The sequence below is a fragment of the Diabrotica virgifera genome, chromosome 8 (genome assembly GCF_917563875.1).
Source record: "Diabrotica virgifera virgifera chromosome 8, PGI_DIABVI_V3a".
NCBI classification, from domain to species: Eukaryota; Metazoa; Arthropoda; class Insecta; order Coleoptera; family Chrysomelidae; genus Diabrotica; species Diabrotica virgifera.
This window is the reverse complement of record NC_065450.1, coordinates 137103613-137115734: the sequence shown is the minus strand read 5'-3', so window position 1 is coordinate 137115734 and position 12122 is coordinate 137103613. Positions and strand designations below refer to the sequence as shown.

The 12122-nt window shown below is 33.7% G+C and overlaps 2 protein-coding genes across 3 annotated transcripts in view; one reads left to right on the top strand and one right to left on the bottom strand.

The window, feature by feature from the left end:
• Positions 1-12122, bottom strand: part of LOC126890385 (prolactin-releasing peptide receptor-like) — a 1660146-nt gene that overhangs the window by 290121 nt on the left and 1357903 nt on the right. The window lies entirely within an intron of this gene.
• LOC114335607 (putative serine protease K12H4.7) overlaps positions 1-12122 on the top strand; it is a 69828-nt gene that overhangs the window by 31590 nt on the left and 26116 nt on the right. The window lies entirely within an intron of this gene.

Below are 12122 nucleotides of genomic sequence, written 5' to 3'. Positions count from 1 at the left end.
TCAGATTAAGATAAGGTAAGTTAAGTACATGCAAAACAGTGTATATTTCAAAAATCTGACGATTTGAGAGGGGCGTAAGGAAATGGGGAGTCTCAAAGTTTCACAAGAAAAAAGGGAATATTTATGTTTGGCGAAATGAATGACAGATCGAAAAACTAAAAAATACCAGCTCAATATTTTTCAAAAATCTATCGAATGATACCAAACATGACTTCCCACGGAGAGTGGTAGGGGTAGATTTAAAATTTTAAATATGGATCCCGCAATATTTCGCGAAATGAACATTAGATCTAAAAACTGAAAAATACACTTATTCAATATTTTTGAAAAATGTATCGAATGGCACCAAACATGACACCCCACAGAGGTGGGGTGGGAGGTTACTTTAAAATCTTAAATGGGAGCGAGTCCCCATTTTTTATAGCAGATTTGGATTCCCTACGTAAAAATAAGTAACTTTTATTCGAGACAGTTTTTCGAATTATGGATAGATGGCGCTATAGTCTAAAAAACGATTGTTGGAAATGGAAAATTAAATTATAAATGAAAAGTCCCCTCTAAAATGGAAAACTTTACTTAACTTTTTTTGGTTTTAGGACCTACTATTCACAACCCAATAGGTCCCCATAACGCTCGAGTGACTGCACATTTATTAGTATACTTTGCTCCCCTACCATAACTGTGTTTGCCCTACATTTTCATACATATCCCACTATTTCAGCTTTAGCTCCTATTTTCTCGTCAATTTAGAAAACTATTTCTACACCTCATCCGTATACTCTAGAACCTCTTCTACCTGGTATGGTTTAAACATTTTTTTGTACCACGCCCCCCTTTGCTGAAATGAAAGCTTCTCGCGCCCCTCGTTAACAATAAATTATATGGGCCTAGGTAAAAATCAAGAACAAATAAGTACTCCATTGAAAACAAAACATTTATTTATACTGCCATAAGATACCTACAACAATATATTTAGTTTCTGACTGTTTGATCTAACTATTCATAGATGATGCGGTTGCATCCTTTATTATTTTAATAATTACACGGAAAATACCAAAAGATTTGATTCCAGTTCAGTGCCTCTATACGGTGCTCTGAGGAGGGTAAAGTTAAACCCGAAATACGTATAAGCACATAGTAAAAGCCTTATTCTGTAATCAAATCTGAATCATCTTTATTTTAAAAATATTAGTTTTCATGAAATACTTACAAAAATTATTAACCCTCGTAAAGCGGTGCCCAGATTCTAATGTAAACAACGGTGCGGGGTGCATTTGAACCCCATCGGTTTATTCATTTTTTTATATTAAAGATAAATGGAAAGATAATAATTAGAACTATTTTATTATACTATGAAACATAGGTAATTTTACAAATAAAGTACTTATTTTTTCCCAAGAAAAATTAATTATCGTTGCAAGACAAACACATGAAATTTTTCACAGAGTGAGCAACACAAACAAAGTTTTATACACAATTCAGTAATGACGGAACTTTTTTCGATTTTTTTATCTGACATAAATAACACCTAGCATGTTGACCTTGTCCCTCCAAGCTCTGTTACCTCCAGGTCAAACATCCAATTCAGAATATATGATCATTTGCCATAACTGAGAGTGCATATTATTTGTATTTTGATATATGTAGATAAATAACATTTTCTTTCACCAATTCCCGTCTTAAGTCTAACAAAAAACTTCGTCTTGCATCCAAATGGTTCCCATGGTAATTTTAATTTTTTATTTTCCAAATTTTGAAAGCGTCTATAGCTGAAATCTATATGTGATAAAATATTACCATGGGCCATCTGCATGTTCGGCGCTGTGTTGTGAATTGTTGTGCCATTTTGTCCACTACGGCAACATCTCCTTTTGTTTTATTATAACGAAGTATAATTTCACGTTTATAGGCGTCTTTTCGACACCAACTTTTTCATCAAAATGTTCCTTCTACAGTAATATTACAGCTTATCATTCCTCCTACGCAAGAAGTTGCGCCGACTTATAGTATTCGGATACTCTTCAATTAGGCTATCCAAATGGTTTGATATTTGGATTTTCAAACTTAATCCTTCATGAACGTCCTTAAAGCGTGTTTCTTCTGAGATTAACTCTACCTTAGGGAAATTTGAATAATTGCAGCGGTTTGCTGATATTTCACGCCTCCAAAGTTGCAATTTATCAATATACATCTTGATCGCACCACGGCGAGTAACCATATTTGAGTCTCCACCCTGCAGTTTTAGGTTAAGGCTGTTCAACAAGTCAAAGGAGTCTGACAAATAAGACAATATTAAAAGACTAAGTTTTCACTCTAATGGCACATAACATATCCCACCAGAATGAAAACAATGGGAACCTTCTCTGGTTACACCTCCGAGGCTTCTACAATTTGCAAGCCGTACGGATGCTGAGACTAAGGAAGATGAGGGAATTCTACAATTTACAATTCACGTCACATCTGCTCAGCGCGGTAAAGTTCCAACGAGACTGGTTCCCTTCATACTCCACACAGAGTAAATGTAAATCAAAAATGAATAACCATTTTCAATTTCGTTGCAAAACGAAAATACAGCCGAACCATATTCCAGTCCAATCAGAGAGTGCTGCAAGCACCTCTACCGGTTTCGAAACTTATTAGTCTCTCATCAGGAGGCACATATGCTGCTCTCCCTGATCCAACCAAAACAAACCCCAGCGTGCAGTCCCGAATTGCAACGAACGAAATGGCATAGATGCCCTAGCGGCAACTGCTAGCAAAAGACTAAGTTTTCACTCTAATGGCACATAACATATCCCACCAGAATGAAAACAATGGGAACCTTCTCTGGTTACACCTCCGAGGCTTCTACAATTTGTAGGAGGTGTAACCAGAGAAGGTTCCCATTGTTTTCATTCTGGTGGGATATGTTATGTGCCATTAGAGTGAAAACTTAGTCTTTTGCTAGCAGTTGCCGCTAGGGCATCTATGCCATTTCGTTCGTTGCAATTCGGGAATGCACGCTGGGGTTTGTTTTGGTTGGATCAGGGAGAGCAGCATATGTGCCTCCTGATGAGAGACTAATAAGTTTCGAAACCGGTAGAGGTGCTTGCAGCACTCTCTGATTGAACTGGAATATGGTTCGGCTGTATTTTCGTTTTGCAACGAAATTGAAAATGGTTATTCATTTTTGATTTACATTTACTCTGTGTGGAGTATGAAGGGAACCAGTCTCGTTGGAACTTTACCGCGCTGAGCAGATGTGACGTGAATTGTAAATTGTAGAATTCCCTCATCTTCCTTAGTCTCAGCATCCGTATGGCTTGCAAATTGTAGAAGCCTCGGAGGTGTAACCAGAGAAGGTTCCCATTGTTTTCATTCTGGTGGGATATGTTATGTGCCATTAGAGTGAAAACTTAGTCTTTTGCTAGCAGTTGCCGCTAGGGCATCTATGCCATTTCGTTCGTTGCAATTCGGGACTGCACGCTGGGGTTTGTTTTGGTTGGATCAGGGAGAGCAGCATATGTGCCTCCTGATGAGAGACTAATAAGTTTCGAAACCGGTAGAGGTGCTTGCAGCACTCTCAGATTGGACTGGAATATGGTTCGGCTGTATTTTCGTTTTGCAACGAAATTGAAAATGGTTATTCATTTTTAAGACAATATTACTTGGGTATAATGTATTTTGAAGGATACGCTTAGTTCATTTTGCTTCTGATATTCCAAGAAGATGACTTCTTCATCTCGAAGGTCAAATATTCTGGCCAACATGTTCCCTTCTGAGAGCCACCTTACTTCTACATGAAATAGCAGTGTTTTGTGATCACTTCCTTAATCTTCACAAAGAGTTTTAAACAGTGGATTATTTAACGTACTGTTTTTTATGTAGTTTACCACTTTAATAGATAACTTCAAGACAGCGTTGCGTTCATTTGGAAGGATTTTTGCTGCTACGTATCCTCTTATAATGCAAGAACACATGCAGGATAGGCCGAGATATTTTCAAACATTGAGTCAAAATTCATCAGCTGCAGTTAGCAGGCCTGCGTCTGATGTCGGGAGGGAAGGAGGAGGCAGTACTTGGAAACCCTCGGTTACCAAATGCTGTTGCCACATTGAACCGCTAACATTCCATTCTTTCAAGCCTTCGATTTCAAGTTTATGTAGTAAAGTCAGATGTTGCAGTGGTTTCTTTTAATTTTCTAAACATCATGGTTAATTTAGAAATTTAGATAGACAACCTAAATTTAATGTAATGTTCAACTTGCCTCCTGTCCCCCAGTTTGGGAACCCCTGGTTTGAAAGAACGGACGATGAGATAAGTACACAGCTATCCTAAATCGTACGTTTCTGGTCAAGTTAAACCGTTTTCGTAGATTATGAAGCCAGAACATTCTTCTTCTCTCTGGAACTCTTTTTCCATAGACGTTACCTTAAGCTATGGTCCTAAGTAGGTCGTATCGTTGCTCTTTGCGCATTTTATGGCTCAGGTATTCCAGTTTGCAACGGTTTATGACTAGTTCAAGCTTTGTACATATTGTGTATAACTTCTTCGTTGATAACTTTGTCTATCCAGAAAATCCTCAACATACGTCTATAGCACCACGTTTCAAACACTTCGAGCCTCCTCAGTGATGCTTCAGTTAAGGTCTATGATCTATTGCACATAGAAGAACGGTGAGTACCTGGAATTCTAGTAACTTTTATTTCCAATTTTATAAGAGGGTTGTTAAATTTTTTCATGTTGAGAAAAGTTTGTCTTGCTCTCCCGATCTCTGTCTTAGTTACCATATATTGTTAATCTAAATAAAAATATATTCGAATAAATAAAAAAAAAGTTCTTTCTAAGCAATATGTACAATAAAAAGACGAATTCTTATAAAGAAAATCATCGGTGCCGCAGTCCAACGTTGATGCAGGTGAATATTATATATTAGCGGCACTCCAATGGGCAAGGAACAGGACGATATTTAGTCAATACTCAGTCTAGGCGACATCACTGTGTACGATTTGACTAATCTAGGTGGACAAAAGGTATTTAAATTATATTGTTAAAACTAAGTTTAATCAGTTCCTTTTCACTTTTAAATACATACTTTAACTGATGATACAAAACAACGTATTGCAGATCTTTTAGAAACAATGGCCGAAACTACCTGAACCTTTTTCAGGTGGACGGCTGGCTACTCAGTATGACCGTTAACGTCAACGTGTGTACACGTGTCTTGGTGTTCAGTGCAATTTTAAGTGCTTTTTTATGATGGATTCGACATTATTATTTTAGGTAATTATGCATTTACTTGATAAACCAAATATAAACAAATATGTATTTGTAAATATATAATACAAAATAGGTCATCAATTTTTTTTTATTTATTTTTCATACGTAACATTCATTTAGATATATACTATGTTGTCAAGTGTAGTAAAGCTGTACTTATGGTCTTAAACTAATCTCTAATTAGTACACTTTCATAATATTATTACTACTTTTTGCGATTTTTAACATATTTAATAAATATAATATAAATAAATATGTACTTATTTGTAAATATTATACTTAATACTCAATACAAAATAGGTCATCAAAATTGTTTGTTTATCTGTCATACGTCTCAGGTATTTAGACATACCATGTTATCAAGTGTATGCTTTTTTTCATGAGCATTTTTCAGTGCATCACAAATGATAGAAAAAAGGTGAGTCCGTGATAATATACATTTTAGTGACATGACATTTTAGTTTAAATCTGACAGTTGTCAAATTTTATTTGCAATTTGGCATAAATACAAATCAATTGTGTTTATTGCATTTATAAAATGGTATTTTCTTTATTTTCTTTGATTTGTATAGTCTTTTAAATTGTTCAGATTCTATTCGTAGATATATTATATAATTCGCAAATTATTTTATTTTCGGTTTTAGCGCCATCTATTGACAACTAGAATAAATGTTATAAATGTCACCGACGAAATGTAATCACCGACGTGCGTTTTTTTCTCTCACATACAATTTAATGCGTTAAAAAGAAATCGAAAAACTGTGACGCACTGAAAGATTCTCATGAGAAAAAGCATAGTAAAGCTGTACTTATGGTCTTAAACTACTTTCTATTTCATACACTTTCACGGGCGCCCATATAAAAATTTTTAGGGGGCCAGACGTAAAGATGTTACACATTATATTTTCTAAACTGTGGATAACCATATATTATAGTTTAAAGCACCCGAAAAGATAGAGAGGCCACGGCCCCCCGTTCCCATGGGCATGGACGCCTATGCACACTTTCATAATATAATTACTATTTCTTGCGTTTTTTAACATACTTTATGTTTGTTCTTACAGGTGCCCAAATGAAGCGGAAATTATTATTTGAATTTTGGCGTTCTATACCGGCTAATGGTCGATTAAATGCAGTAATCAACTTTGTGAAGATGAGTTTTGATGATTTGGTTATTGATCAAGAACAAGAGAAGCAATTAAAGGCGTTCTTAAAAAATGAATGCGAAAAAATTCGAGTCAAATGGGTTCAGAAGCAAATACGACTGGACTTGTTTTTAAATGAATACGAACAATTGCTAAACAATTATTTAACTTTCGATATGCTGATATTAGCAAATCAATCTCCAAAACCTAGTACTAGTGGTGGTAGACCTCAAAAGACTTTTATGGATAGCTCCAAAAAGACTAAAAAGAGGAAAATTCAACATTTACTTAGCGACTACAGTAAAGATCAATTATCGTTTGCTGCACAATTAAGTGTCCGAGCTAGTGGCAAACGTAATGCTGCTATGTTGATGGAAGAAGTATCGTCAGCCTCACCAAAACGTGCTTCCACATATAAGAAAGCAAGAAAAAATTTAGATGTCCAAATGAAACAAAGGCCGTACACAGCTGAAGAAGCTTTGGCCTTTTTTATAGCAAACAATTTTACTGTACAATCTTATAAGAATGTGCAACAAGAGGCAAAAGAAAGGGGTTTTAATGCATACCTATGGTATGATTACGTAGCAAAGGTAAAAGAGCAGTGTTATCCTCCAGTTGAAAATATTACAGTAACTGATATATCGGCGGAACTAAGACTGGGTGCTCTACTGAATCATACAGCAATGAGAATATGCAAGAATATTCTAGGAGAAAGGTTAGACACTAACATGCAAAATTATTCTTTCATATATAAGTGGGGGTTTGATGGTTCATTAGGACATAGTTTGTATAAGCAACCGTTTGAGGATCCAGAGAGCACAGATGAGTATATGTTTGTAATTAATATCATTAGTTCCAATAAAACTTGTGAAAAATCTACAAGAGACCATATGGCAAAATCCTCGGCCATCATCACCAAGATTCTGTAGAGTACTCAAATTTATTTATAAGAAAGAAAGCGAAGCACTGATAAAAGATGAATGTAGGGCGATTGAAAATCAAATTCAAGAATTGGTTCCAAATCTTATAGAAGTCCGAAGCGTTACCATCACGGTCACGCATCAAATGATTCTGACAATGATTGATGGTAAAGTGTGTAATGTGTTAAGTGATAATAGATCAACTCAAAGATGTTTTCTCTGTAAGGTAACATCTAAAAAAATGAATACAGCATTAATAACGAAAGAGCTAGACCATAATATGTACCAGTTTGGAATATCTAGCTTACATGCCTACATTCGTACGATGGAATGCCTTTTAAATATTAGTTATCGTCAAGATTTTTGTGAGTGGCAAGTAAGAGCAGACAATAAAAAAGAAATGTTTAAAACAAGAAAAGACGAAATCAAGAAAACATTTAAAGAAGTGGGTCTCATTATCGACAAAGTAAAACCAGGAGTTGGTACCAGTAACGATGGGAATACCGCAAGGGCATTTTTTTATAATTATACGACCACAGCACGCATCACTAACCTTAATGAACGTCTCATTCACAATTTTGGGACGATTCTTGCAGCTGTTGCGTCTGGTTATGAGATTGACTCTGTTAAATTTCAGAACTACTGTATAAAGACTAGGGAACTATATTTAAGTTTGTACCCATGGTATAACATGCCTGTGACTGTTCACAAAATATTGGTACATGGAGCAGATATAATAAAAAGTTCACTAATACCAGTTGGCCAAATGTCTGAAAAAGATTCCGAGGCTAAAAATAAAGAAATAAGAAGAGTCAGACAATGAAAATGGGCATACAATGAAAATTTCAAGACACCGAAGCAATGATGACTTAATTAAATATTCACTAATATCGTCTGATCCTTATATATATATTTGTTGCACTAAAACAATTATCTAGACATGATAAAGGTATAAAATTTTTATTAAAACAATAAAAACTATTTAAAATTTGGCCATGCCTTTTATTTACCACAATTAACTATTATATTATCATAAAATGTAATTTAGAAGCCCTTAAGAGAGTTCCAGGGTTTTGTCCACCTAGATTAGTTAAATCGTACACTGTGCGACAGTGATCAACACTCAGTGATCAACACTCAGTCTAGGCGAGAGTTGGGCCGGAGTCGAACGATACTTTTCTCAGAAGAAGAACAAAAGCGTTCAATCAGTAGTCGATCACTGACACGCAAAAAGGCGATGTGTTCTGATTAATACTCAGGGAACCAGGGTAGTATCTCTTACCAGATCAATACTCCGGATCTAACTCAGTTTCTTGCAGTTTTTCACGACGTTTTATACGTTTGCCGATGTTCCGAGCGCATCGATGGTCATGGTAGGTTGTTAGTGTGAGTACGGTTATACAGATAAAGAGTCAGCTGTTGGTAACCGCTGACGGCTATATTGTTACAGTAATTATTAAATAACTCTATTTAGCAAACTTATGTATGTACAAATGATTTTGTATACTCTCTAAAATGCTGCTAGAGCTCAAATCAAGGCTTAATGTCCTCCAATCTTGAAGGTCTCGCTCCGGGTTCTTATGTCTAGCAAATCTTGGACGTCCGTTTCAACTTCATTCTCCTCCTTTTTCTGTTGGCTCTTTTTGGCAATCTTTCGGTTTCAATGTCCACTATATGTACTACCAGCCCATCGGAGTCTCTGAAGCTCTGAACATTCATAATATACTACTGGTCTGATAACAGTTTTATAGACTCTAATCTCCAGTATGCATTTTTAGATCGAAAGACACGAGCGAGTAAAAATAAGCTTGTTTCCCTTTACTTTTTTCCTCAGAGTTAATTTATGGTTCCATCCGTGTTTAATGCAAGTCGCAAATGTGTGAAACTTTCTACAGTTTCAATATCCCTCCCTAATACAGATCTGTTAAAACATGTCCTCTGATGCATCATCCTTGGTGCATAAATGCCTATTTTAATTGTTTACTTACAAAAATAATTATTGATGCATAATGAAGTACCGTTTTTTGCCTTATAAAGAGTTAAAGTATCCACGGATTATAATGTCAATAAGCTATATTTAAGAACGTAGGCGCAAACACTTTACGGCTCTCCTTATTTTTTTTCTTTATACAGCAAATCATGTGTAGTAAAATTGTAAAATTCTCACTGGTATGGAGATGTAAACATTAGTTGACAATGATATTGTCATCATTATCATAGAGATGGCTATTTCGTTAAGTTTTTGAATGTTCTTGGATAACCGTTACTTGTAGCTATAGGTAATCGCTTAAATTATTAATTTAATTAATTAATAGGATTATTTTTTCACTACCTGTGTGTTCAGTAAATACAAAAATTTATATATTAAACAATAAAAACAGGTCACACAGACTTCTTTTTTTTGTATAAAAAGATATGTTTTTGATAACCTTTGAGATAGTTTATTTTGTTTTTTTTTATGAAAGTAAACGTCTAAGATAATTTAATTGTTTATAAGACTAAAAATGTACCAGTAATTTCATTTTTTATAAGCTAAAAAATTACAATTTGAGACATTACGAAAAGAACGAAATTAAAAAATCCCGTCTAAATTTTGACAAAGCACTTGCACACTCTGCAGAGCCATTTGAAAATGAGTTACAAAATACTGCACACTCTGCACAAATATAAAATTGTTTAAAAATTATTTGACCGATCGCGCCCATCCTTTGTACATAATATAGTAACTGCATAAAAATGCATATTGTGAAATTAGTACAATCATTCAAGTTTAAAATGGATCCAAACCTCGCAATTCTAATTGCCTTCATCGATCTTCTAGAAATTTTGGAATTAAGTTTGTGTTAACCTCCTCTTCTTGGTCAGTTAAGCTGACTTAGTCGCAAAGTGTGCTTTTTATTTTTAAGGGATGAAAACTGCCTCACGCTCTAATAAATTGAAATCTAATGAATCAAAGCGGTAATGGTCCATAATTATGTTTAAATATTATAAATGTTGATTGTTTTGAATCATGACTTTAATATTTTGATATTTTACAACTCACCTATCCTTAGAAAGAACCCCTCATACAAAGATTATCTAAAAAAATATGGTCAAGAAACATTAAAATTTTTTATTTTGGATCGTTATAGGAAAATTTCTTTCCTTCAAGTATAAGAAACCTGACATTTATTTTTGAAGTTATACTTCTTTACGGGCGTAATGACGGTGAAATTTTATATGGAAAACCTAGCGACCGGGCGCATGCGCATTATAACTTTGTTCTGATTGGATGTTCAAATGACATGACAAAAATTATCCAATATGGCAGCTGTGGGACTGTGGTTTGGTTATAATGTATGCTTGTTGCGTTTTAAAATTTGTAGGAAGAGAAACAACAAACAAAAAGTTAGTTAATGCGTTTTTAAATAGTTTTCATATTATATTTTTGGACTTATTTACATAGAAGAGATGATTGTTGCATGCCAATGTGAAAGCTCATCAAACTGTGACTAATGAGTGCCGCAGATCTCGCTTATTCAAAGCTAAAGAATCTTTCACTGGTAAGTGTTTTATAAATAGTTGATCAAATTTTGTTATGATATTTTGTTACTTGTTACGCAAGTGATTGCGAAATTTATTAGTCGTTATACGGGCTCCGATACTTACCTTGAACCTACCAAAATACATAAGTAGTATGTAATACTTTTATTTACATCATTTGATTACCATCAAAATTTCTATCAATATTCACCTAATATATTGTTTTCTTACTATATGTTTTGTTGTATTTTTTCAATTCTAAATCATTTCAATTCAAAATCAAAATAATTTGATTTACATAAGTTAAAAATGTCAAAAGGTTAATCTGTTTAGTTAGACGATCTTCGCACATAATGACAAGCTGTCTCTGTGGCCAAGTTTTAATGCGAGTGAATCCCAATACAACGGAAATACCAGCCGCGTGGTAAGATGGTTCGAATCCCAATAGAAACTTTTATTTTTTTATTTTTTTTTATACATTTTATGATTGTAAGTATATTTATTATATAATTTTATTTTCAGAAAATACGTATTTAGTTAAAAAATTTTCCGACAATTAATGTTCAGAAATCATTTGTGGCATTTTTAATAAGTTTGTGTGTGTTTTATTTTTTTATTATTTTAATTTTTGGCACTGTTTTAATAAAAATGTTTGAGAAGTAGTAAGTATAAATTAATTTAATATTTAAATAAAATATAAATAAAAAGTATATTAATTTCGTTTATAATCATATAATCATATAATAGAAGTATAACTTCTTACGTGCGTACAAAGTACACACACATTCATTTTTTTTTAAATAATGCAACCACCAAAACCACCCCTAAGAACGAAACTTGAGAAAAAATTGAAAATTAATAAATGGAATCAGTTATAGACATCAGTATGTTTGAACATATTAAATTTTTGTTGTTTTTTACAATGTAACTATAAATAGTTCGATATTTTTATATGTAACTACCCTTAAAAACTACCCCCATATAGTTTTTAAAAAAATCGCTAAGATTATGAAATCATTTTATCTTCTATCTTAAATAGAAAAAATATATAATATTATTTACATATATATAAAAAACCTGATACATATAAGTTTTTAATTTGATTCAACCCCTAAAAACTACACCTTATCATAAAAATTACGGAAAAAAAATCTTTTTGAAAGCTTGAAGTAATGGAATTCGTTAAGAAAATGAAAATTATCTGCAGCTTATGATATAATTATATATTTTATAAAAGTTCTATTGCATAAAAACATACGTTTAGGAAAATTCAACT